Here is a 25,577-nt window from a genome sequence, read left to right on the forward strand (position 1 = left end):
ATACTTCATTTTTTAGGGTCAATTATGTAAATGTACACAGTATGCTAAAATTTCTCTTTATTATTTTAAAAAGAATTACAAATTGAACTATATTATTACATAGGTTTGAAATAATGGTTTGTTACAACATACGGAACGATCCGTCTTTCTTCTTCACGAACAAGACCGGTGCTCCCCATGGTGAGAAGTTTGCTCTAATAAAGCGCTTGCTGAGGTAGCTCCTGGAACTAAGTCGATTCTGAACCCGACTTAACGTTGTGGAGGTAATCCTGGTATTTCTTCTGGAAAGATGTCGGGAAAGTCGCGTACTTCTGGGATGTTCTTTATGTCTTTCGCCTCTTGGCTCAAATCGACTACATGACCAAGGAATGCATGACATTCCTTTCGTAAGTACTTTTGGTCTTGTATACTTGAAATGATTCGAAGGTTCGTGCCTGGTTTGTTGCCATAGATAACTAGGGTTTCGTTAGACTGTAGATTAAGATGAACGGCCTTCTAAAAACACATGTTTCAGCAAGATGAAGACTTAACCAATCCATGCCGATAATGACGTCAAAAATTTTAATTGATATCGGCATGAGGTCGATTGGAAATGAATGACTATCTAGAGATAGGGTACATCCTATGTATATACAACTAGTGCTCCCATTCTTTCCGTTAGCCATTTCTACGGTGAACGGTTCTTTCAGTGCTCGTTGTTTTTGTTTAAGTAAGTATGCAAATTTTTGGTTCACGAAACTCCTCTCCGCTCCACTATCAAACAGTATGCATGCATAAGAGTTAGCGAGGAGAGACGTACCAGTGACCATTGTAGGGTCTGCCACTGCTTGCTCATGGCTTATCGCCAAGACCCTTCCCACTCTGTCGGAATTTGCTACCTTCGGGCAGTTCCTTTTGAAGTGCCACACATCACCACACCCATAGCAGGCCTGGCCTGCTCCAGCACCAGGGAGCTGGGTGATAGGCCTAGCCAAAGATTTGCAGAAACGGGAAGTGTGTCCTTTCCTGTTGCAGTTTTTTCACTGCATTTCCCAGCAAGGTCCATTGTGGTGGAAGCTGCACTTGTTGCAGTTTGGCAAGCTTCTCGCATACTGCTTCACCGACGCAGTGGCAGTAGGTGTTATCGCGGCATGAACAGCCATGACCTGCTGCTTCATGGCAGAGTTCTGCGCCGCTTTGTTCTTCTTTTTGTTGTCCCAAAACTTCCGCTTGTTGTCGATGATTTTGGAGGGTTCTGGGATGGCAAGGGTTGTTGTTGTCGGTGTGCGGACTCCGTGATCGATGAGTCGTTGTGCCAATCGCTTGGCACTGTCAAAGGTAGTGGGGTTTGAATCTAATACATTACCCTGAAATATAGGCACCAACCCCCAGATATACCTCTCGACCTTCTTCCACTCAGTGGGGACCATTCCCGGACATAGAGCCACCAGATCACTTAACCTGGAGGTGTAGGCTACTATGTCGGAGCCCTTCATGGTTAGGCTCCAAAGTTCATGTTCAAGTTTCTGAACCTCGCCCCTCGATAGTATTCCTAAATCATCAGCTCTTTTAGAGCTTCCCAGCCCATTACATTAGCCACTATCAGCGTTAGTGACTTGACATGGCTATTCCACCATGTGAGGGCTCTGTCCGAGAAGGTACAGGCAGCAAATGTTACTTTGCTTCCTTCCGGACAGGAACAGATCTCAAAGATCGACTTAGTATTTTTGAACCATTGCGACAGAGCAATCCTTGTACGAGCACTCCCTAGAACTCACGGGAGCATGACCATGAGTACAATGTACAGTTGTTCCACTCCCACTAGCACCGCTAGCGCTGAATTGAGCTTAGGCTGACGTAACAACTGCAGCCACTATAGCTTGGAGAGCTGCAGGATCGTATTGTGGTGGAGGTGGTGGTGGTTGAGTTGGAGTTATCGGAGGATTACGTCTCGTTGATCGGCGTGGAGGCATCTTTCAACTAAAATTTTACAAAGACGAAGATATCGGTAAGCATTCAATACTGAGAATAATGAGAGTGATCCATGGACTAAATCACCATAGCCCAACAAATAGATAAGAATATGATGGTAATGGAGATCTAACAATAGAAAGATGAAAGCATTTGGAAAATGATTTCCCATGAGATTAGTTGTCTGTCAATATAACTGGTATTTAAAGGTGTAATAAGTTCGGGAAAAATGACCTTGGAGTAGGTCTTACATCACACCAGAATAGAGAAAATTTTGACAGGACAAAGACCTAACAAACTGAAAGTTCAAGGTCTTAACATAAGCATGAAATTAATACTAGAGTATACACATAGACCTAATTTACATCCAAAAGACAGAGTAGAGTAGGCTCTACTCGTGAGGAGGGTTGTTCTGGTTGGTACTTGATTCATCCCTGGATTCAGCCAGCTGTTGTTCCGCTTCCCATACATGCATTTGTAGTGCCACCTGGTTCTGACGAAGATCGCTAGTCTCAGATCGACAGGCATTCAGTTCCACCTGTAGGGCGTTAGTGTGAGTCCTTTCGAAGTTCTGGTCATCAGTCAGATGACGGAGACAAACTGTGTTGACTCCAGACTTAGCACGGATATCCATGACTTGGTCGAAGTTTGCTCTTCCTTGCTCAGCATTGCGAGCAACTCGACGCACCAAGACAGGAAGGACTCTGTCTGCTGAGCCTCCCTCGTTGAGATTGTAGAAGCTTCGGCCCCCATTGTAGGGAGGTGGTTCTATGTATTTGTGTTCTGAAATAGTATGATATAGTTTTAAATTACTATGAAAAGTATGTTTTCTATGTACTAGAATAGCATTCTCTATTTATACTTGTACGAAAGCTTGTGAATTTGTAAATATCTAAATTCACCAATTATAGTTTCATTTATATAAAACTATGTGAAGTTGTTTACTTATTCTTACACTAAACGTATTGTTCAATACCAAATTGTCAGTTATCAAAACCATGCTTGATGACCTAAGCCTCGCCTAAAACACGAAATTCTTCAGGCGTCGAAATATGGTACGACAATTATCACCATAGGTCTCCGACCTAGCTATTGCAAGCAGCTCTAGTGCGGGATTGTCAGTCCCGTATAGATCTATACACAAGTGTCACGCTCTCCCTTCAGTAGACTCGGGTTATAATTTTCATGATTTTTGTTTTATACTTAAATAAGTACTTGAAGCGTGTCTCACAAATGCTATATTGATAGTCACATGTAGAATAATGACAAATATCTTTGTAATAAATATACTGTAAATATCTCATAAATTATATTTAATAAAATTTATATGGTTATTTTCGTAAGTTACTCTGAATATGTAAAGCAATATGTAGTTCCATAAAGTGTATTGATAAATATGCATGACCCACAAATTATACCTATTATAATTTATATGTTTGTTTTTGTATTATATCCCGAACTAGTAAAGTAGTATGTTTATTTTAGTAAAAATAACAATCGTAAACTATTTGAATAATTGTTATTTATACAAGATTTCCTTGTGTTTTACTTGTATTTCCCCCCAAAAACATTATAAACATAGTGAAAATATAGGGGTATAAACTCACTTGATAGTAGTGGTGATTTGAGCAGCACTTCGTTGCTAGAAAATACTTTATTGCTGAAAACCGGGCTTTATGAGGTTCGGGTTTAGATACTGTAAGACTCTTTTTTTGCGGACTTCAGGTGCTTCGGGATGTTATTCGGATGTTAAATATGTTACAGGGACTTCGGGGTAGTTTAAAGTAGTTAGAGTGTTTGTAAAAGTGAGAGAGGATTTGAAAAATGTAAACAAAACCCGGAGGCCTCGCATCCTATTTATAGGAGAGGTCTGGTCCTCGGTACGCTGGGCGTACCAGCGAAGTACGATGGGTGTAGATCTGATCGGCTTCCGAGCTTCGGTCGTGGCGAGGCTACGAGATATGCGTCGAGGCTAGTCCGATAACGCTGGGCGTAATCTCTTCGTACGCAGGGCATAGTAGCTACCTGGCTTCGAACGCGTTGATTGTATAAGAAACGTGTTGCATGCGAAGAAAGAGGCGACGTGGTCAATCCAAGGCCTAGCTTCCGAGTACGTTGGGCGTACTCTTGTACGTGGGGCGTACTTCTATTTTCCAAACTTCAAAAATTCATATCTTTCGCATATGAGCTCTGTTTTTCACGTTCTTTATATCCACACGTAGGTGAGACCATGCTATACAACTTTCGTTAGACTCTATCAGCTAATTTTGACTTTATTTTTAAAGTTATATTTTTAACAGGCCGGGACAGGAAAAGTCCGTTAAAAATTCATAACTTCTTCATCCAACGTTCGTTTTTGTCTGTCTTTTTCTCGTTGTACTACTATTGACGAGACCTTCGATTCTCGTTTAGGTTGTGTCGGCTAAAAATTGTTCGATCTTTATTTCGAATTTCGGGCTGTGTACCACTATGTTGAATCTTAGAAAAATCATAACTTCTTCATACGAAGTAAGATTTGGATGTTCTTTTTATGTATGTTCATGGTTTAACGTATTCTACGGATTTCATTTAGATACCTAAGGCTAAAAAGCATTTTATTAAAATCTCACTTTTTACACTACACAGCGTTTTGCCGGTTTTGTCGCGGAACTTCGATAGGACATAACTTCTTCGTTATAACCCGAATTTCGGTGTTCCTAATATTTTCGGAATCCTTATAACAATCTCTACCACTTTATTCATCCAAATCAAGTTTATTTAATATTTTATTTTTGACGATCATTTTTATTACATCTTGAAAAATAATTAAATGCATATAATATTCAAATAATTTATCTTTATTACTTTAAAACTAGTTACAACAATTGACCTAGACTATTACATTAGCTTGAAATATCGGATTGTTACATTATCCCCCCGTTAGAGGGAATTTCGTCCCAAAATTGTTTTTATAGTGGTACTCATGAACTAGAGAAAAGATGTGGATATTTTTGTTTCATCTAATCTTCCTGTTCCCAAGTGAATTCAGGTCCCCGTTTGGCATTCCAACGAACCTTCACTATTGGTATATGGATTTGTTTTGTTCTTTTGATTTCTCTATCCATGACTTCTACTGGTTCTTCTACGAAGTGTAGACTCTCGTTGAATTCGATTTCATTGAGTGGAATTACAAGAGTCTCATCGGACAAACACTTCTTGAGATTTGAGAAGTGAAAAGTGGAATGAATGTTACTGAGTTCATGCGGTAGTTTGAGTTTATAAGCAATCGGACCAATTCTGGCAAGAATCTAAAATGGTCTGATGTACCTTGGACCTAGTTTTTCACTTTTTCCAAAGCGTATCGTTCCTTTCCAGAGCGAGACCTTTAGTAAGATACGGTCACCAACCTGGAATTCCATGGGTTTTCATCATTTGCCTGCATAACTCTTTTGTCTGTCTATAGAAGTTTTCAATCGTTCCCGGATTTGTACAATCTTTTCTGTGGTTTCTTGAATGATCTCGGGACCGGTTAGAGTGTTGTCGGTTACTTGGTTCTTGGCTAGTTGCGTATCGCCCACTTTTGCCCAGCATAGAGGAGATCTGCACTTACGGCCATAGAGAGCTTCAAAGGGTGCAACTTTGATGCTAGTGTGATAGCTATTATTGTAGGAGAATTCAACTAGTGGTAAATGGGTGTCCCAAGCTTTACCAAAATCTATCACACAAGCCCTTAACATGTCTTCCAGCGTTTATATGGTTCTCTCGCTTTGCCCATCAGTCTGAGGATGGTATGATGTACTCATGTCAAGATTGGTTCCCAAGGACTTTTGCAATGATTGCCAAAACCGTGAGGTAAATCTACTATCTCGGTCAGAGATAATAGATATTAGCACACCATGCAATCGTACTATCTCTTTAAGGTACGTCCTTGTTAACTTCTCCATTTTATCAGTTTCTTTTATTGGCAGGAAGTGTGCAGATTTGGTTAGTCTATTAACAATAACCCAAATGGTGTCATGACCACCCGTTGTCCTAGGTAACTTGGTTATGAAATCCATTGTAATCCGCTCCCACGTCCACTTATGTATTTCTAGCTATTGAAGTAAACCTGAGGGCTTTTGATATTCTACTTTGACTTTGGCAAAAGTTAAACACTTTCCCACATAAGTAGTAGTTTCAGCTTTTATGGTTGGCCACCAATAGAGTTTCTTAAGGTCCAGATACATCTTGTCTGAACCCAAGTGAATGGAGTATCGAGTTTTATGGACTTCATTCATGACAACATCTCTGTAACCACCAAACTTCGGTGTCCAGATCCAATTCATGAAATAACGAACTCCGTCACCCTTGATTCCCAAGTTCTTTTCCATTCCCCTTAAGGCTTCACCCGTCATGTTCTCAGGTTTCAAGGCTTCCAGCTGAGCCTCCTTGATTTGTATGGATAGGTAGGAACGGATGGTCATGGTTAGATATTTTACTCGATGGCCCTAGTACTCTTTCTGACTAAGGGCATCTGTTACCACATTGGCTTTGTAGCGAATCTCGCATTCGTAATCATTTAGTAGCTCTACCCATCGTCGTTGTCTCATGTTAAGTTCTTTTTGATCAAAGATGTGCTTTTGTGATCAGTAAAGACTGTGCATTTCGTACCATACAGGTAATGTCTCCACATCTTCAAAGCGAAAACCACTGCTCCCAGTTCGAAGTCATGTGTGGTATAGATGAGTTCGTGGTTCTTAAGCTGTCTCGAGGAATAGAATATAACCTTTCCTCACTGCATAAGAACGTAGCCTAGCCCTTGTTTGGACGCATCGCAGTAAACTACAAAATCTTCTGTCCCTTCTGGGAGGGATAAGATCGGTGCGCTGGAAAGGGCTTGCTTTAGTGTCTGGAAAGCAGTTTATTGTTTCTCCTCCCAGTTAAATGTCACACTTTTCTGGGTCAATGTGGTGAGTGGCTTAGCAATCTTTGAAAAGTTTGAATGAATCTCCTATAGTAGCCAGCGAGACCTAGAAACTGACGAATCTCTGTTGGGGTTCATGGGGTGATCCAATTTTCGATAGATTTGATCTTGGAGGGATCAACATGTATCCCTTCATTGCTGACTACATGACCTAGGAATTCCACCCTTCGAATCAAGAATTCACATTTTGAGAACTTCGCGTACAATTTCTCTGCCCTTAAGGTTTCCAGGACTTGTCGCAAGTGTTGGCTGTGTTCTTCCTTACTTCGGGAATAAACTAGAATATCGTCAATGAAAACAATAGTGAATTTGTCTAATTAAGGTCGGCACACATGGTTCATCACGTCCATGAACACTGCGGGTGCATTCGTTAAACCAAAGGGCATCACTACAAATTCATAGTGACCGTAGCGAGTTCTGAAAGCAGTCTTTGGAATACTATCCTCCTCGACTCGTAGCTGATGGAATCCAGATCTCAGATCAATATTGGAGAAGAAACTTGCCCCTTGAAGTTGATAAAAAAGGTCGTCAATTCGAGGAAAAGGGTATCGGTTTTTTATAGTAATTTTATTCAATTCCCTGTAGTCTATACACATGGGAAACGATTAATCCTTCTTTTTCACGAATAAGAATGGTGCTCCCCAGGGTGAGAAGCTTGGTCTGATAAAGCCTTTACTGAGAAGTTCGTTCAATTAGCTAGATAGTTCCTGCATCTCTGAAGGTGCAAGACGATACGGGGATTTAGCTACGGGGGTAGCTCCATGGATGAAGTCGATCCGGAATTCGACTTGGCGTTCAGGAGGAACTCCTGAGAGATCTTCAGGGAATACATCAGGGAAATCACAGACTTCAGGAATATCCTTGATTTTTTTCACTTCTTGTGTTTTATCAACTACGTGAGCTAAGAAGGAACAGTAATCTTTGTGAAGATACTTCTTGGCCTTGACGCGAGAAATGATTTGAAGATTTGCACCAGGTTTCTCGCCATAGATAACAAGGGATTCACCATTTGGTAAATTGAGGTGAATGGATTTTTCATAACATAGAATATCGGCACGATGAGGACATAACTAGTCCATGCCGATGATGATATCAAAGGATTTTATAGAGGCCGACATAAGGTCTATTTGGAAGCAATAACTGTTTAAAGTAAGTGTACACTCTATGTATATACCGTTTGTGCTCTCAGTCTTTCCATTAGCCATTTCTACAGTAAACGTGTCTTTTAGGGATTGGGGATTTTGTTTTAATAGATGTTTGAATTTATGGCTCACGAAACTTTTCTCCGCACCACTACCAAAAAGAATGCATGCGTAAGAACTGTTAAGAAGAAACGTATCGGTCACCACGGTAGGATTTGCCATCGCTTCTTCAGAGCCAATTGTTAGAATTCTCCCTACACCACCAACATTCTTTGTCTTTGGGCAGTTTCTCTTGAAGTACCCAATTTCCCTACACTCATAACAAGATTGACTTACTCCTGCGGCGGGGACTTGAGAGATGGGTTGTGCGGGTGCTTTTCAGAAACGGGCGGTGTGCCCTTTTCTGTTGCATTTTTTACAATGCATTTCCTTACAAACTCTGTGTGATGGAAGTTGCATTTATTGCACTTTGGCAAGGTTCCAGCAGAACTATTTGGGGTTGCTGGTGTAACAGAAATATGGTAGGAGTAGGAGTAGGAACAGCATTTGGAACAATAACAATGTGTACTGCCACAGTTTGTTGCTTCTTAGATGACTCTTGTGATGACTGCCCCTTTCGTTTATTCCAAAATTTCTGTTTACGGTCTCCTTCTTTGGGATTTTCAGGAACAGTTGGTATGGAATCTTGAATAACTCCATGATCTATTAATGTTTGTGCCAGACGTTTGGCACTATCAAAGGTAAGGGGATTGGTGGCTAGAACATTTCCCTGAGTTGGGGGTGTTAATCCTATATATACCTCTCCACCTTCTTGCTCTCCGGGGTGACCATCCCTGAACACACTAAAGCCAGGTCACTGAACCTAGTAGTGTAAGCAATGATATCGGAGCCCTTCATCTTCAGACTCCATAGTTCCAGTTCTAGTTTTTGCATTTCTCCCCTCAGGCAGTATTCAGCTAACATTAGTTCTCTCAAATCATTCCAACCCATAATGTTGGCTACTGGAAGAGTCAGGGATTTGACTTGGCTATTCCAACAAGTGAGTGCTCTATCTGTAAAGATGCATGCTGCAAATTTCACTTTGCTAGACGCCGGGCATGCGCAGATTTCGAATATTGATTCGATTTTCTCGAACCAACGATTTAAAGTAATGGCACCTCCCGTGCCATCAAAGGATCGAGGTTTAGCATTGTTCAAATCCTTTTATGAACATTCCTACGGATAATTATGACTGTCCCCATGATTAGAATGATGGGCACCACTACCTGCCCCACTATTCCCATTGGCATTGATATGTGTTATTGATGGTGCCACGACAACATCATATTGCGGAGGTGGCGGCGGTGGTGGATTTGTTGGATTGTTGTTCTTTCTGTTGGACTTCCTTGGAGGCATTTTTATGCCAAAAAATTAACAATAAATAGGTGATTGTAAGTCGGGTGTTAATAACTAAAAATTTTAGTTTATTATTTGCATTATGATCGACTTTAAGTGTATTTTGCATTCAATTCATAATAGTAATTTATATAATAAAGGATAAACTTATGAATTTTGATGGTGATAACCAATGTAGTAGAATGCTAGTCAATTACTTTGATATATATTTATACATAATGTTACTGGAAAATTTGACCTTGTTGTAGGTCTATAGTACATCAAAGTTTAAAGAAAACTTGACAACATTATATTTCCCTGTTTAGTATAAAAGTATAATAACTGGGTTGAGTTATACATAGATAAGATTAGTATTAACATATATATTCGAAGTCCTAGCTTATATCAAAATTGGAAGTAGTATAAATACTACTTGCGGCGAGTACTACGCCGAACACTGGATTCTGGTCCCTGGTGTTCTGTTTCCATTAAACGCCTTTCCAGGGCAATCTGATGCTCCCTTAGTGTTCATAATTCATCTTGGGCAGCATCCACTTGTCCTTGTAGTACTTCGGTGTGAGTTCGCGTTTGGTCATGAACTTCATGTAGACGAAGAATATCAGCAGTGTTAATCTGGGCAGTTGCATTTACTTCAAGGATTCGATTTATGGAAATCTGCGCCTGATCAGTTTGGCGAGCAATGCGGTGTATTATGACAGGGAGATCCCTGTCGGCTGAACCTCCTTCAGAGAGGTCATAAAAACCTCTTGCCATCCCGTAAGGTGGGTGTTGTCCTTGTTGTCGACTCCAGTGATGCAAGTATGCGGCCCATACTGGTGTGGGTCCTTGAAAATCTTGCCCTATTGCAGGGTGTTGGACGGCTGGCGGGGGGTTGTAAACTTTAGGTTATGTGTGAGTTCCATCAGAATCTTCTTCTTCTTCTTTTCCTGATATTCCTCCATTGGTTCCTCTTCAGCTTCTAGTATTTCTTTTGGGTCCTCCTCTGGATCTTCTTCAATCCATCCATAATTCCTTTGACCATGGAAATAGGGATCCCCAGGGGAGGATATCCTACCATAAAGTCTATACGAGAAATTAAAGGTAAGATGCATAGAAATAACGTAGTTTTATAATATTACAAAATACTCCTATAGTATTTTAAATTTGTGTTCTAGAGTTCTTCTTTATGAGTAGAGTTTGATAAGTTTTAGACTTGTCGCAACACTACCATCACTCCCAAACACATGTTGATCATATCTCAAATAAATATAGTTGATCAGGCTATATTTATCCCAGATATGATTACATAATTGTTCAAGTTTAATTACAGTGTCCAACATCCAGATACTTTTATGTAGTTATTACTGTGATACTATTTTTGTATGTGTGAATGTTAGTATACTTGTTATAAAATACTTATATTTTAAAATATATATATATATATATATATATATATATATATATATATATATATATATATACTTGTAGTCAGAGCACTCCGGCCCCATTGTATTTATAGTTGTATATCTTTTATGAATTGATATACTGAGTTCACTATAAACAATGCTCTGATAGCAATCTATCGCACCCCCAAACCGGAACAGCGGAAACATTCGGGGACGGATGACTTCATGTGTAGTATCACAACAATGCACAATAGTAATCAAAGTACAACATTCATTACATTGATAAAATATAACTTTACATTCGCGTTCAAATCATTGTATATTTGACACCAAAGAGTATAATTAAAAGACATAATTATATGAAACTTTGTCTTCCTCAAAACTTGTGGGTACCTGTTTATCAATTTCCTGAAAATACAAGCAGTTTTGAAAAGAGTGTCAACAATTAAGTTGGTGAGTTCATAAGCATGTTTGTAATACAAATCTGTTATTTGTTCCTTTGAAAAATGCAAATATATTTTCGCTAGAAAATCCTATATTTTCTATTGTATGTGTATTTGTGTTCTAAAATAGTATGATATAGTTTTAAATTACTATGAAAAGTATGTTTTCTCTTTACTAGAATAGAATTTTGTATTTATACTTGTACGATAGCTTGTGAATTTATAAATATCTAAATTCACCAATTAAAGTTTCATTTATATAAAACTATGTGAAGTTGTTTACTTATTCTTACACTAAACATATTGTTCAAGAACAAATTGTGAGTCATCATAACCATGCTTGATGACCTAAGCCTCGCCTGAAACACGAAGTTCTTCAGGCGTCGAAATATGGTACGACAATTGTCACCACAGGTCTGCCGACCTAGCTGTTGCAAGCAGCTCTGGTGCAGGATTGTCAGTCCCGTACACATCTATACACAAGTGTCACGATCTCCCTCAAGGAGACTCTAGTTATAATTTTCAGGACTTTTGTTTTATACTTAAATAAGTACTTGAAGTGTGTCTCACAAATGCTATATTGATAGTTACATGTAGAATAATGAAAAATATATTTGTAATAGATATACTGTAAATATCTCATAAATTATATTTAATATAATTTATATCGTTATTTTCATAAGTTACTCTCAATATGTAAAGCAATATGTAGTTCCATAAAGTGTATTGATAAATATGCATGACCCATAAATTATACCTATTATAATTTATATGTTTGTTTTTGTATTAAATCCCGAACTAGTAAAGTAGTATGTTTATTTTAGTAAAAATAACAATCGTAAACTATTTGAATAATTGTTATTTATACAAAATTTCTTTGTGTTTTACTTGTATTTCCCCCTAAAACATTACAAAAATAGTGAAAATATAGGGGTATAAACTCATTTGATAGTAGTGGTGATTTGAGTAGCACTTCGTTGCTAGAAAAGACTTTATTACTGAAAACCGAGCTTTGTGAGGGTCGGGTTTAGATACCGAAAGACTCTTTTCTTGCGGACTTCAGGTGCTTCGGGATGTTCTTCGGATGTTAAATATGTTACCGAGACTTCGGGGTAGTTTAAAGTAGTTAGAATGTATGTAAAAGTGAGAGTGATTTGAAAATTGTAAACAAAACCTGGAGGCCTCTCATCCTATTTATAGGAGGGGTCTGGTCCTTTGTACGCTGGGTGTACCAGCGAAGTACGTTCGGTGTAGATCTGATCGGGTTCCGAGCTTCGGTCGTGGCGAGGCTACGAGATACGCATCGAGGCTAGTCCGATTATGCTCGGTGTAATCTCTTCGTATGTAGGGAATAGTAGTTACCTGGCTTCGGACGTGTCGATTGTACGAGACACGTGTTGCATGCAAAAAAAGAGGCGACGTGGTCAATCCGAGGCCTAGCTTCCGAGTACACTGGGCGTACGTCTATTTTCCAAACTTCAAATATTCTTATTTATCGCATACAAGCTCCATTTTTGACGTTATTTATATCCACGCGTAGGTGAGACCAAGATCTACAACTTTCCTTTAGACTTCGTCGGCTAATTTTGAATTTATTTTTAAAGTTATATTTTTAACAGTCCGGAACAAGAAAAGTCCGTTAAAAAGTCATAACTTTTTCATCCGATGTCCATTTTTGTCTGTTTTTTTATCATTGTACTAATATTGACGAGACCTTCGATTCTCGTTTAGGTTGTGTCGGCTAAAAATTGCTCGATCTTTATTTCGAATTTCGGGCTGTGTAATGCTATGTTGAATACTAGAAAAATCATAACTTCTTCATACGAAGTCAGATTTGGATGTTCTTTTTAAGTATGTTCACGGTTTAATGTATTCTACGGCTTTCATTTAGATAACTAAAGCTAAAAAGAATTTTATTGAAATCTCACTTTTTACGCTACACAGTGTTTTGCCGGTTTTGTCGCGGAACTTCGATAGGTCGTAACTTCTTCGTTATAACCCGAATTTCGGTGTTCTTTATATTTTCGGAATCCTTATAACAATTTCTACCACTTTATTCATCTCAATCAAGTTTATTTAATATTTTATTTTTGACGATCATTTTTATTACATCTTTAAAAATAATTAAATGCATATAATATTCAAATAATTTCTCTTTATTACTTTAAAACTAGTTACACTGATTGACCTAGACTATTACATTAGCTTGAAATATCGGGTTGTTACAGTTACAGATGCTTGTTTAAAGACTAAATAACTTTATATTTTCGATTTCTTTTTCTGCTTCATTTTCAATCCAAATGGAATGGTTGTCTCTTGTTGTTTCAACTACGGTGTACAACAAAACAACCAAGGTGGTTACGTTCCAGCTTACAAACTCAAAATCAAAGAAGCTCACCCAGAAACAGTTTGTACAAATCTTATGACAACCAACTTCGGGTACTTTTTTGTGAACTTATGAATGATCAAGTTATTCATATGTTCAACAAAATGGGACATAAACCTAGACTCGCTGCAATTAGTCGGTTTAAGAAGTCTAGTCTTCCATGTGTTTGGAATTTCTTGTTTGGGATAGTTCTGAGATGAATGACAGGAAGAAGCTTTGGGCTTGACAAGGCTAAGCTTGAAGTATATTCGGTTATGGAGGGATTATACTATGGTCTATACGTCGATTATGCATAACTCCTAAGGGAAGACTTTGGAATCTTAATCTGTCACATGAAAATAGCAACAAAAGTGTTAAGTGCTAGGTTTTGGGGACTTATTTTGAAAGAAATATAGAGTCAATAAAATATTCTCATTCTTGTTTGAATTTAATCTGCTGAATTTTTGACGATGATTGTTCGTATGGTTTTTTGGGATGATGTTAATGTCTTTCCCAATGTTGCTCGAATTCCTGATTCGATGCTTAAATTGGTTAACCCAACAAATCCTTTGTTGGTCAATTACTTACTTTCATTGATTCCACCACTACAACAGTTGTTTTACCACCACCTGTTTCTCAAAAAGAGTCCAGAACTCAAAAGAAAAAGAAGAAGAAGAAACAAGTTGAGAAACAACCTGAAGTACAAGAGGAAGTTGCTAAAGAAACAATCCCTACAAATTAGGAAAGGGAGTTCTTAAATGAACAAAACCACTTGACAAGTAGCAATCTGAAGTTGTTCCTGCTAACGTTGTTCCAAAGAAAGTTGTTTTTAAAGTGCAAAATGAAACCTTCACCCACAATCAAATTATATGGTTAGAAAAAAGCATTCAATACCAAGAGGAGCTTACAGTATATGAGGAAGGGGGTTGCTATTCGTGATGCTTCGACTCCTGGTTCTCCAGCATCGAAAAAGCATCAAGCTTTAGATGTTGCTCAAGGGAGGAAAAAGTGAAAGCAAGATATAGTTGAAGCTTCATTTAAGAAGGTGATTGTGGAGACAGAGGAAAAAAGTGAACATGATGTGTCACCTACAATAATTGTTCATTATTTTTATGTTTCACCACGAAAGGATACCCATGTCAATTCGAATTTCGAGGAGACACAGATTCCTGATGTTATTGTAAACATATCTGATACGGGTACAAACATCGATAGGGTGAACAACACCAAATCAACATCCCTAAGCAGTCTTTAGTCAAACCATTCGAAGTTTCGAATACCAAATCTGTTAGGAGGAGATCGAAACTCCAGATATCACTGTGAACTTATCTAATAAGGACATAAATGTCAGCATGGATGAAGGGATGCCCAATGTTGAATCTACTACAACAACTTCAAAATTTTTACCACCACCAACATCACCCATTCCTACTTTTGATTCCTTTTCTACTGTCTCACCAACATTTCTTGGTGTTATGCAAGAACCAATTACCACTCTTTTCTCCTCGCAATCAACTGAGAAGTCACTTCAAGGACACAATACTGATGACGACGATGTCATGGTCTCGTTTGCAGAGCTTCAATTTTATCCAGAAAAATAAGATATTCCTGATGAACTATTCATGTTAGGTAAGCAATTCAAGATACTGAACTCAAAGATCAATTCTCTTTTTCAAATTACAGTTCATATTGGAGGGAAGAATTATGTTACTGGCGTCGAGATAGATTATTTGTTGAAAGCTTAAGAATCACGATTACGGAATTTGATTGAGGGTGTTGAGAAGAAACAAGAAGAACGATTGGATTTTCATTCAAAGAGTTTTGATTATGAGATTAAAAATATTTGTGATGTAGCTAAGGAATGCCATGAACTTTTTATGGAAAAAGGTGTATGCAACAAAGGAGACTCTTGATCTCAAGGTTGCTGAGATAAAATCTTTGGTGTCGGAAGAAGTCAAGAAGCTGGAGGAAAATTTCAATTTGTTACATAGAAAATTGGATGTTATTGTTGGTGCCATAACTCGTTTGGTTGAGTTCAATAACGAGTATACAAAGCAGTTCAAAGCTAAGTTTGAGAAGAATGAAAATTTATTTGAAAAAGTGGAGGACTTCTTGTCTGGGATTAAAGACACTTTATTGAAGGCGGATATTTCAAATCAATATCACATCTCTCAAGAATCTATCTCAATGATGGTTTCGAATAATGATTCGAACATCAAAGCTGAGTTGACTCCAATCCTTAGTTTGGTACTTCGTTAACTAACAAATGATCCTCGTGTTGTGCAAGTTTTACAAGGGGAGACAAAGGACTTGGAAGACTTGGATCCTCAAAAGATTCTAATGATGATAAACAAGTCTTTGTTGGGAAGGTTATTTCGACTCAAATTCCAACAACAATTTGTATGAAGCCTATAACAGTATCTTCAACAACAATGTCTACAACAACAAATGTGCTGAAAGTTCCATTGAAAGGTATTTCGATTAAGGAAAGTGAAGGAACTTTGAGTAATGATTTTGTCAAAACAACTTCAACATATGATCTAACAGACAAAGGAAGGGTCATTTTAATTGAACAATCGGATGAGGAAAAGAAGAAGTAACAAGCAGCAAAGGTTGAACATCAAAGACAAATAAACAACATTCTTCGACAGAGTGAGAATGACCCACCAGGATTGAATAAAAGTGATCCAAACAAGCACTAGTGTTATGAAACCATAGACATAGTTGTTCTGGGGAAGAATGGTGAATTTCTCAAAAGACCAATGAAGAGTTTGCAGGCTAAAAATTCTAATTGCAATTAACTCGATTTTCCGATCAATCACTTGCTTTTCACATCTCCACAGTTTAAATTGGCAGAAAACTTCAACGACAAAAACGAATAAAAAAATTGAAGATACTCTTTCATCAAATCTTAGTAAAGAATGAATATAATGTATGGTCTTTGGTGAAGATCATGAAGGTGATGAAAATCAAAAGGGATACTTTGTTCGAGGGTTTACTACAAAACATTCGTTATCCTATTGTAAGAGAAAATAAAGTAGAGTTTCAGTTCACTGTTGCTGATTTGCTCCTGATGAATTTAAATGATCTTATCTCAATCACAAATATATTGATCAATTTGGATGTTTCGAAGATTCTGGAGACGAACCGAAATGACTTCATTCTCGGATTTTGTCATATTAAGGCTTATCTGGATAGCTACTATGAATACTTAATGACATTGATATTGCCATAACTATCAAGAAGACTGCGAAAATGCCACAAACTTTGGCGAAGCAAAAAATGAATATTACTGAATTTGAAGACAGAGAAATCATTCATCAGCCTTATGGTGTTGTATTCCAGGGAAAGAACAAGAGAGGGAATTTGACAGAGTTTTTGTTTCAAGTCTCCAATCTGGAAAGATATACAAATTCCCATTTCACAAATATCTTAATTCGAATCAACAATTGCAACAAGAATGATGACGGAGATAAGGAAGATTATCTTGTGGTATATGGAAGTTAGAAGAGAGCTTTTACAGATGATGAAGATGATTGCTTAATATTTGACTTTTCTCATTAAGGGGAGAATGTTGGGTTGAATGTATATAGGGAGAAGATAAAAGTAGTCAGAGTCTGTAAAGTGTCTAAAGCAGTATCGTTTCGATGCATTATCTATTTACAAGGCAGTTCAGTTTTGATACTTAATGTCTAGTCCTTGTATTTTTTGTTAGTTTGTTGTACCCTATAAATAGGGTAAGTACATAGAGTAGAGATAAAGAACTTAGCATCATTTTCACTTCTACTCAAATATTCTCTTATACTCTTCAGACTTTAATTGAGCTGATTAGATCTTATTCAGATCTTGTGTCCCTTATAGCTTTCATTAAATCTATTGTGTTCTTAATCAATTTCTAACTCGCATCAAATTCAATGAATTTCCCCTTTTCATCCATTTTTTATTTCGAGTTACGATGTTGTCATCATAAACGAAGCTCTTTTCAAAATGTACACTCGCTGACTTTGTGAGAGGCATCACCACACCGATAACATACTCTAGTTCCAGAAACTTTATTTTAAAATTAGAACTTTGTTTTTTTATCAATGGAAGCTAAAGAATCTTGATCATTTGATTTAAAAAATCTTGCTTTAGTTTTGGACCAAGGAATGGCTTCGATGGTATGGTCTGATGATTCTTCATCATGAGGTACTGAAGAGATTAAAGAATCATCTGAAACAGAAGGCTTTGATTGATCTCTAGATGCAGTGTTGCTAACAGGGCACTGAGGAAACATGCTAAGAATTCTGTTTACAGAATGAACTTCACCATTGGAGATAGGAAATTTTAGCATAATCTTAGTGGAAGGCAATACATACTCACGATGAGGAGGTTGTCGAGAAGGATCAAGAGCTGATAAACGAGATACACACTTAGTATTATCATTAGAGTCAGTAGTAGTACAATGTGTATTAATTAGATTTTGATTTATGAAATAGGTACTAGCAAATCTATTTTTAATATTGAAGGTGTTGTTTAGTCTCGATTTTTTTTTATTAAAGAAACAACACCTTCAATAATACCCCTAAGGATTTTCTCACACTAATCAGAAATTTGATCAGTAATAATTCTTGTGACATTACAGTGTGAACAAGCCCAATTATTCAAAATAAGTTAAATGCTTCTTGCATGATCAACGGCTTTTTCTTTTTTAGCGTGAAAACAAATTATTATTCAGTGACATACAAGTGTTTTCTCTTTTTAAACGAGAAAGTGAATCTTCATAAGAGGAGAATTTTTCTTTATAAGTTTTTAACTCAATTTTGAGAGAAGATTTTTCTTTGTTTGAAATAGATTAATCGAAATGTAAGTGATCAAACTTGTCAGCTTTTTCAATGGAATAATAGCTAACGAAGTTCTTTACTTGATACGTTCAGGTTGAGTCCCAGTCCTAAGACTTAGAGTCTATAGTGGCTTAAGAGAGGTCATGTAACATTCGAGATCTGGTATGTATCCTTTTTAACCCTAAATAAAAATTTTATCTCATTTTAGTCCCTAACTAGTACGTCGGGCGTACTTTATGAATACGCTTAGCGTACTAGCCCGAATCTGGATTGCACATGAACATACGTACGTTAGGCGTACATGGGAGTATACATGGCGTATGCAAGGCAAGGAAAAACCCTAATTTTTAGGTATTTCACCCCATTTAAGCAACTTATACCACCCATGGAGATTCTATTGATCAGTCTCCATCACTCTTTACCCTAAACACGAAACCCTAAGTATCATTTGTGACATTTGAGCTAGAAAGTGAGTTTTTGGTGGTGTTTTTAGTGAAGTTAAAGAAGAAGAACCCTTTGAGGTTGCTTAGAAGTAGCTTGAGCTTGTAGATCCAGATTTATCATCATCTTAGCAATTCATTTAAGGTAAAAAGATCCCATCTTGATGATTCTTTATGCTAGATCCAACTTAGCGTGTTATTTATGCATTTTTGGGTCTTTTGAGCTAAAAGTTGAGTTTATGGTCTACTCCAGAAGCCTTGGGGGTTAAATCTAAACACAAATGAGGTCCTTTGTCCATAAAAATGCAACCATTATGAATTATTTTGGTCCATGCATGAGTTATGTTCTTTTGTTATGGTTCTTTTTGAGTTTTGATTCTTTTTAAGTCATGAATGGGAGTAAAGTTGCCAACTTTACGTGTTAAAATACCTTCTAGAATTAGATTTGAGATTTTGGCATGTTGGCTTAACCGAATTAGTGCTTAATAAGTTGGGTTGGCTACTTGCGGAGTATGTGGGGTGTACTCAACTCGTACGCTGAGCGTACTAGACTCGGAAGGAGTACACCAAGAGTAAGTCTGAGTACGCCCAACATACTCAGTTGTTTGACTTTTGGATTTATTTCCATGGGTTTGGGCCATATTTTTGGTTTTTAGGGTTTAGGACTTTCTGTTGGATAAGGTGTCTAAGTCCATAACTATTTCTGGTATGTACTTGACCCGACCCGGGATGGTCCATTTGGGGGTATGCCTTATGGTTTATTAATATATTATAAGTTCTAATATATTAATAATATTATTTAATTAGTTTGATCAAAAATTAATTTAGAATTAATTAAGTGATCAAAAGATAACTAATTAAATATATGGGTAGATTATGTAAATCTTCCATATCTTATATAGTGGGCTAAGAGGCTCCATGGATTATCAAGTTGGGTTCCACCCATAGGATGCTCCATGGATGCTCCATGGGAGTTACAAACCCATGGGTCATGGAAATGAAGAGTCATGACACATTAGGGTTTACATGGTGTAACCCTAGATGTGTCAACACTATATAAGAAACTCATTCTCCACCAAAATAGGCGACACTAAGAAACAAGAGGGCTAGAGCCGATTTTGCAAGTGTAAGATTCTCTCAAAGTTTACTCCTTTGCATTTGGTGTTGTGTGAAGCATTTGAGGCATCACACTTGGGGTGCTAGGCTCACAAGGTTTCAAGGATCATAATCAACAACAAGGTAAGTTATTCTATCTTTCATTCAAGTTAAAAATGTTCCCCATGTATGCTAGATAGGAATATAACCTTGGAATTCAACTTTGCATGATTATTAGACAAACATAGATCCCAGGTTATTAGGGTTGCATGTACACTTAGGAAGTGTTAGAATGCTCAAAACTCATCAGTGGTATCAGAGCCTAGGTTTGTTTGTTGTTTTTTTTTTTTTTTTTGTGTAAACAGCTTGAAAAAAAAATCGTAAAATTACAAGTTTTTTTTTAAGTGTAATTTTTGATTCTTGAAAGTGTTCATATTCATGTTCTTGAACTTATGAAGATTAGATGATCATAGGAATTGTTTGTAACCTTCATGGTAGTTTAATTCATGATCATAATGTGTTTTAATGGAGTCCATAACTTGTCCTCAAGTTATGGAAAACCAAAAGTCTCACTTTTATTAAAGCCATTAAAAGAACACAAGAGTTATAAAAATGAAGAGTCTTCATTTTTATTACTCAATTAATTCATAAGTTATAAGAAATGAAAAGTTTTGGAAGTTTACAAAACTTGCCCTCAAGTTTTAGAACATGTAAAGTCTTGATTAAAACTTTAGTTCCAACCATTAGAATTTTAAAAGTTAAAATTCAACCCTTATACTTTATAATATTATAAGTTACTAATATATATGTATAACAATAAGTCGTCTTACCGCTAGTACGACTCCTTCACGAAGCCGGTCTATAAGGGGGGTATAAGGTTGTTGCCTATAAAATGGCAACTTAATGGGTGTCCACTCTCACCCACCGCTTCCTTGATCGGTGGAGGGTCGTTAGCCGAACGGGTAAGACAAGGACTTATAAATTCTCATTAAAAGTATGATGAATATTATAAAGTAACTAAATGCTTTTATTAAATTCCCAATCTTAGTTACTTTAGGAAAATGTGAATAAGGTGCTAATCCATGAAATTACACTTTACACTTTGTTTAAGTCGTTGGTGGAGCGTGTGTGGTTAACCGGCACACTAACTTGGACTTAACAAGGTAGGTAAAGGGTGACTTAAGGTTTACCATAGCATCGGTGGACCGTGTGTGGTTTACCGGCACATCGATTGAGTGATAAACACTTCACACCTCGTTTTGTGATCCTCGGTATCCCAGTCACAAAACTTGGAGGGCACACTCGAGATTGAAACATGCCTTTGAAAAGTTCATTGAATCTCAAAAGAATCTAGGAATTTCTAAGAACCAATTAAAAACCTAATATTTATATTTCGTTTTTTCATGGTGGAAATTGGTGGATCGTCATTCACCTACCTTTCAAATATGTTATAGCTTGGATTATGGCATACCTCTTCTAAGTTATAATATATTGTGATTGGATCCTAGCCTTAATATTACATTTGGGTGTTTTATTAAGGACTCTCTTAATATCTAAACTAATCTTGTTCTCTTCTTTCAGATGTCTTCAAACAATGCTGCTTCTGGCTCTAATCCTAATGGCTCCTTTACCCTTATGAACTTGTGTGGGAAAGTCACTTTTGATGGATCCAACTTCAATGAATGGATCAGAAACATCAGGATGATTACCCGCTACGAGGACAAAGAATATGCCCTTGACAAGGAGCTTAAGGAGATTGATGAGACCACTACAACTCCCCAGGAGATCGCTGACTTCCGGGCACATGAAAGGGATGCTACAAAAGTGGCATGCATCATGTTGGCCACCATGACAGCGGAACTCCAAAAGTCCTATGAGGACTTCTACCCTTTTGAAATGCACCAAGATCTGATGGAAAGATACCATCAAAGTGCACGACAAGAGAGGTATGAAATCATATGCTCTATCATAACAACCATGATGAAGGACGGGGAAACCGTCACGAGCCACATGCAGAAAATGCAAAGGTATGCGGATCGGTTGCTGAAGCTTAATGTGAACTTCCCTGAGGAGCTTGCAATAGATATCATTTTGCACTCCTTATCATCGTGCTATGATCAATTACGCATGACATATCACATGAATAAGGAAGAGGTCACACTCAGCAAACTTCAGGGACTCCTCAAGACCGCAGAAACAGGTCTTAAGGGTAAGTCAGTTGTTAATACTCCTACTCCAAACTCCGCCCCGGTTTTGGCAATCGGGAAAGGTAGAGGGAAGAAGAGAAAGAGCTCTTCGAAGGGTACCAAGGCTAGGACCCTTGATGGCTCTTCTTCAAGTGGAACCAAGAAAGGTTTTGTCACTCCTTCTTCTGACCCTAAAGAGGCTGAATGCTTCTATTGCCATGAAAAGTCACATTGGAAGCGGAACTGCCCAAAGTACCAGCAAGATGTGAAGGATGGGAAAGTTAAACCCAACCATGCAGGTATTTACACTATCTTATCTAATAACTCACCCCATTCTAACTCTTGGGTCCTTGATACTGGTTGTGGTATTCATATATGTTCTGATTTGCAGGGACTAAGAAGAAGTGAGAATGTGGAGCATGGAAGAATAAACTTAATCATGGGGAGTAGGAAAGCTTTACCTGTCACCAAGATTGGAGTTTATACTTTATCGCTAAGTAGTGGGTTTAGTTTAGATTTGAATAAATGTTGTTATTCGCCAGAAATGGCAAGAAATATTATTTCCTTTCATGCATTGTATAAACAAGGTTTCACCTTTTCATTTGATAATGAAGTTGGTTCGATTAATGCTTTCTTTAATAATGTTCTTTATTTTAAAGCATTACCTTGTGATGGTGTGTATGAAACTGTATATGTGGTTGATAACTTAGGAAATAATGTATTTTGTATTGATTCTGTTAATGATAATAACTTGGATAAAGCGTCATTATGGCATTGTCGTCTTGGACATATAAGCAAGAAACGCATAGGCCAACTCCAAAAGGATGGAGTATTGGAGTCATTTGACCTAAAGTCAGATGATAGTTGCGAATCATGCTTACTTGGAAAAATGACAAAGTCACCCTTCACAGGTTCTTGTGAGAGGGGTGAAGGTTTGTTGGATCTTATACACACGGATGTGTGTGGGCCCTTCAAACATGCCATAAGGGATGCTAATCGTTATTATTTGACTTTTACTGATGATTACAGTAGATATGGATATGTCTACTTAATCAAGCATAAGTCAGAGACTTTTGAGAGGTTTAAAGAGTTTAAACAGGAAGTCGAGAATCAATTGGGCAGGAACATTAAGATGCTTCGATCCGATCGAGGTGGTGAGTATCTTAGTTCAGAGTTCCTCGACTATCTTAGGGAATGTGGGATTGTCTCACAATTGACACCTCCCAGGACACCGCAGTTGAATGGTGTAGCTGAGAGGCGTAATCGAACCTTGTTGGATATGTTTCGTTCCATGATGAGTCGAGCTTCGCTACCAATCTCATTTTGGGGGTATGCCTTAGAGACTGCCGCCCATATCCTTAATCTAGTTCCCACAAAGAAAGTTGCCAAAATTCCTCATGAGATGTGGACTGGTAAAGTACCCAAACTAGACCACATTAAGATTTGGGGTTGCGAGGCTTTCGTGAGACGCGAGACTCATGATAAGCTCGAACCTCGAAGTGAGAGGTGTATTTTCATCGGCTACCCATAGAAATCCTTTGGTTACCTCTTCTATAGACCTAGTGAGAATGTGGTCTTTGTAGCTAGGAGGTCTTTCTTTCGAGAGAGAGAGAGAGTTCATAAGCCAAGGAGACAGTGGGAGGCAAGTTGACCTTGAAGAAATTCAAGAGTCAAGTGGTGAAGGAACTTCAAACCCTAGCACTCAACTTGAGGAGGAAACTCCTGTTGAGCCAATTGACAAGTCTGTACCTCTGAGGCGTTCCACAAGGGTTAGGAATGCACCTGAGCATTACTATGGATTCCATATTACTGCGGAAGGTGATACACTTATCAGTGATGAGACACTGATAGGTCTGGATGAACCTAACAGTTACGCGGAAGCCATGGCAGGCCCTAAGTCAGCCAAGTGGAAAGAGGCAATGGACAGCGAGATACAGTCCATGTATGACAATCAAGTTTGGAACTTGGTTGAGAATGTACCAGGTCGTAAGACTATAGGGTGCAAATGGATCTTCAAGAAGAAGACCGACATGGATGGTAATGTACACACTTATAAGGCACGACTGGTTGCAAAGGGTTTCTCACAAACTGCGGGAGTTGATTATGATGAGACCTTTTCTCCAGTGGCCAAGATTAAGTCTATTAGGGTTCTGTTAGCCATAGCCGCATTTCATGACTATGAAATATGGCAAATGGATGTCAAAACCGCTTTCCTTAATGGAAAGTTGGCTGAGGATGTTTACATGAGTCAGCCAGAGGGTTTTGTCAACACAGAGTACCCTAATAAAGTGTGTAAGCTTGAGAAATCCATTTATGGGTTAAAGCAAGCACCTCGCAGATGGAATCTTTGCTTTGATGAGAAAGTCAAGGAATTTGGCTTTTCTAGGAGTGAAGAAGAATCTTGTGTATATGTCAAGGCTAATGGGAGTATAGTTAGCTTTTTGGTATTGTATGTGGATGACATACTACTCATAGGAAATGACATCCCAACTCTGCAGGAAGTTAAGTCCTGGCTTGGGAAGTGTTTCTCTATGAAGGACCTAGGAGAAGCTGCTTATATTCTAGGGATAAGGATCTTGAGAGACCGGAGTAAAAGACTAATTGGACTTAGTCAGAGTACCTACTTGGATAAGGTGCTGAAGAGATTCGACATGTAGGACTCCAAGAAAGGAGAGTTACCCATCCAGAGTAACGCCAGATTGAGTAAGACACAAAGCCCTAGTACTGAGGCTGAGATAGCAGAAATGAGTCGAATACCTTATGCTTCGGCTGTAGGATCGATCATGTATGCTATGACGTGTACTCGACCTGATGTAGCCTTTTCTTTGAGCATGGTTAGCAGGTATCAGGGGAACCCTGGCAAGGCACACTGGACTGCGGTAAAGAATATCCTCAAGTACCTACGGAGGACTAAGGACTGGGTCCTTACCCTCGGTGGGAGTGAAGACTTGAGAGTTGTAGGGTATAGTGATGCTAGCTTTCAGACTGATAGGGATAATTTCTGCACTCAGTCAGGCTGGGTCTTTACCTTAAATGGAGGAGCAATTTCTTGGAAGAGTTCCAAGCAAGAGACAGTGGCTGATTCAACTTGCGAATCAGAGTATATAGCAGCTAGCGAGGCAGCAAAGGAGGCGATATGGCTGAAGAACTTCATTGGAGACCTTGGAGTTGTACCAGCTATTAAAGAGCCAATGGAAATTTTCTGTGATAGTGAAAGTGAAGTTGCCTTAGCCAAGGAACCAAGGGATCACGGGAGATCCAGACACATCGACAGAAAATACCATTTCATCAAACATCGAATAGAAGAAGGACTCCTCGTGGCAAAGAGGGTATCATCAGATGAGAATCCAGCAGATCCCCTCACGAAGGGACTGACTCGGGTTAAGCATCTCCAGCATGCTCGGAGCATAG

This window comes from Lactuca virosa, chromosome 7 (assembly GCF_052849685.1).
Source record: "Lactuca virosa cultivar CGN04683 chromosome 7, Lactuca_virosa_CGN04683_v6, whole genome shotgun sequence".
NCBI classification, from domain to species: Eukaryota; Viridiplantae; Streptophyta; class Magnoliopsida; order Asterales; family Asteraceae; genus Lactuca; species Lactuca virosa.